Source organism: Mus caroli, chromosome X, assembly GCF_900094665.2.
Source record: "Mus caroli chromosome X, CAROLI_EIJ_v1.1, whole genome shotgun sequence".
NCBI lineage: Eukaryota > Metazoa > Chordata > Mammalia > Rodentia > Muridae > Mus > Mus caroli.
The window spans coordinates 9,519,587-9,523,097 of record NC_034589.1 but is presented as its reverse complement, the minus strand read 5'-3'; positions in this window follow the sequence as shown (position 1 = coordinate 9,523,097).

Sequence of the window (3,511 nt, the reverse complement as noted above, 5' to 3'; positions counted from 1 at the left end):
GAGAGAGAGAGAGAGAGAGAGAGAGAGAGAGAGAGAGAGAGAGAGAGAGAGAGAAAACAGTTAGACAACAGGTATCCTTTTCTATTGATCACCAGTGTAATTATTGGTATAAAATGTTTTCTGATATGGTCTTACCATCTTTTGAGTGTGATAATAGTTCTTTGGTCATCATTGTTAATAAATTCTGTGTTTTGTTTGTCTTTTTTTTTTTCTTCTGGTGTATGTTGGCTTGAAACTTGAAGTCCTCAATCCCTATCTCTCAAATTTCTGGGATTATAAATTCATGCCACTACCACCAGCCAGAGATTGAAAATGTTTATCTTCCTTTTTTATTTTATTGTTTCAATCTAAGTAGAGATTTGTCTTCTTTTGTTTTTCATTTTTTATTAGATATTTTCTTCTTTACATTTCAAAGGCTATCCCAAAAGTCCCCTATCCCCTCCCCCTGCCCTACTCCCCAACCCACCCACTCCTGCTTCCTGGCTGTGGCATTCCCCTGTACTAGGGCATATGATCTTCTCAAGACCAAGAGAGTCTCCTCCCATTGATGGCCAACTTGGCCATCCTCTGGTACATACACAACTAGAGATGCAGTCTGTATGGTACTGGTTAGTTCATATTGTTGTTTCTCCTATAGGGTTGCCGACCCCTTAAACTCCTTCCATAATTTCTCTAGCTCCTTCTTTAGGGGCCCTGTGTTCCATACATTAGATGACTGTGAGAATCCCCTGCTTTATTTGCCAAGCATTGGCATAGCCTCACAAGAGATAGCTATATCAGAAGAGTCCTGTCAGCAAAATCTTGCTGGCATATGCAATAGTGTCTGGGTTTGGTGGTTGTATATGGAATGAATCCCAGGGTGGGGCAGTCTCTGGATGGTCCTTTCTGCCATCTCACCTCCAAACTTTGTCTCTGTAACTCCTTCCATGAGTATTTTGTTCCCCATTCTAAGAAGGAACAAAGTATCCACGTTTTGGTCTTCCTCTTAAGTTTCATGTGTTTTGCAAATTGTATCTTGGGTAGTCTAAGTTTCTGGGTTAATATCCAATTATCAGTGAGTGCAAGCTGGTCCAACCACTCTGGAAACCAGTCTGGTCGTTCCTCAGAAAATTGGACATAGTACTAATGGAAGATCCAGCAATACCTCTCCTGGGCATATATCCAGAAGATGTTCCAACTTGTAATAAGGAAACATGCTCTGCTATATTCGTAGCAGCCTTATTTATAATAGCCAGAAGCTGGAAAGAACCCAGATTTTCCTCAACAGAAGAATGGATACAGAAAATGTGGTACATTTACACAATGGAGTACTATTCAGCAATTAAAAACAATGAATTTATGAAATTCTTAGGCAAATGGATGTATCTGGAGGATGTCATCCTGAGTGAGGTAACACAGTCACAAAAGAGATTTGTCTTCTCATTTAAGCATTTTTTCATATAATATATTTTGATCATGTCGGCCCTCCCAAATTTTTCCCAGATCTTATCCACCCAACTTTATGTTCTGTCTCTCTTAAAAACAAAACCCCCAAATTAACACTCACTAAAAATGAAAATTAAACAAATAAACAAGAGACCAACAAAATGCAAAACAAAATAGAAACACAGGAAAAAATTGGAGTGTGTTTTGTGTTGCCCAACTACTTCTATATATTGGGGGCTGCCCTGGAGTGTAATTGATATACCCAGTAACACTGCATTTATAAAACTGATTTTTCCCTTTCTCAGGAGGTGTCAACCGCAGATGGCTTTATGGTTAGTGGTGGGGTTGTGTATCTACTTTTCCCTCTCAGGGATAGGATTCTATCTGGATTGAACTGTACAGGTCCTGTATATGCTTAAACAGTCCCTGTGAGTTCATGTACATATCTGTTCCATTGTATCCATACTGGAATTTTGGGAATGGGTCCTTTAGTGAACATGGACTTCAATGAGAATAATAGTGTGTGATCATGTCCTTTCAACATGTAACATTTATTGCTCATACTGGGTAGTCTGAGTTAGAAATGACCTTAATTTTGGGACACTCAGTTGAAGCAAGTGGGATTGAGAACTGGTTTTGGTACAAAGAAAAATTCCCCTCATATTTAGTGCTCAGCATTGTAAAAAGCAGCTCAGCAGGCACTGAGTAAATTTGATTAAGCAACATTGATGTATTGAGAACATTATCTTCTTCCTATCACAGGTACCTACTACTTTAAAAAAAATAGATTGTAGTGGATCCTGTCAAGGACTGTCAAATTGTGCTCCTCTAGAACTGGTGCTGTTCCTATCTCAGCTGATAGAACTCAGCCCTTAGCAATCAGCTTTCTTTCTGTAATTGTTCATGGAGTGAAGACAAGTATATCACATGAGACCACACCTCCTTTGTGTGAACAGCTTATATTCAGTGATAGTTTTGAAAAGTGATATCTCATATAATCCCAGGATGTCCTTAAATTTTCTCTATAACCATGGGTCACCTAGGACTACTTACCTTTCTGCTTCTACTTTCAGAGTACTTGGGCTGTAAGTATATGCCACCATGCTCAATCCTGAGGCCTCCTGTCACTACATCATTACCTTTGCCAAAAGGCTTATTTCAAAACGCCACCCCTAGGCACAAAGCCAAGTCAAGTTCTTATATACTAATCCCCATCTCAGAACCTCTACTTGGGGATACAAAATTTGCAATATGGAACATTCTCTTTCTTTTATTTTATAGCTAACCGATTATATTTATGTATTAATAATATCACATTTTACAGGATGCCAATACAGTAATTTCAGAGCCCATTGATAATCATAAAGCTTGAACCCAATTATTCTAACCTTCTGAAAATCTTAGCTACTTGTGGCTGTTTAAAAACTTGGGATCAGGTTCACCTTCTTTTCCGTCTGCCTCCATGTTGGGTTCTCTCCTCCTCTCCTCCTGTTTCCTCTCTATCTCTCTCCCCAGCTCCTCACTCTGCCTCTTTTTCCCTGTCAATCACAGGTATGCCACTGCCCTAATGAGATTGGACAGGAAAATCCTGCAACATTTCACGCTTTCTGTTTAATTAAAAAGTTTCTTTAATGAATGTGGCTGCCCTTGCATTTGGAGCATAGATATTCATAATTGAGAGTTCATCTTGGAAGATTTTATCTTTGATGAGTATGAAGTGTCCCTCCTTGTCTTTTTTGATAACTATGGATTGGAAGTTGATTTTATTAGACATTAGAATGGCTACTCCAGCTTGTTTCTTCAGACCATTTTCTTGGAAAATTGTTTTCCAGCCTTTCATTCTGAGGTACTGTCTGTCTTTTTCCCTGAGATGGGTTTCCTGTAAGCAGAAAAATGTTGGGTCCTGTTTGTGTAGCCAGTCTGTTGTTAGTCTATGTCTTTTTAATTGGGAAATTCAGTCTGGCGGTTCCTTAGAAAATTGGACATAGTACTACTGGAGGATCCCGCAATACCTCTCCTTGGCATATATCCAGAAGATGTTCCAACCGGTAAGAAGGACATATGCTCCACTATGTTCATAGCAGCC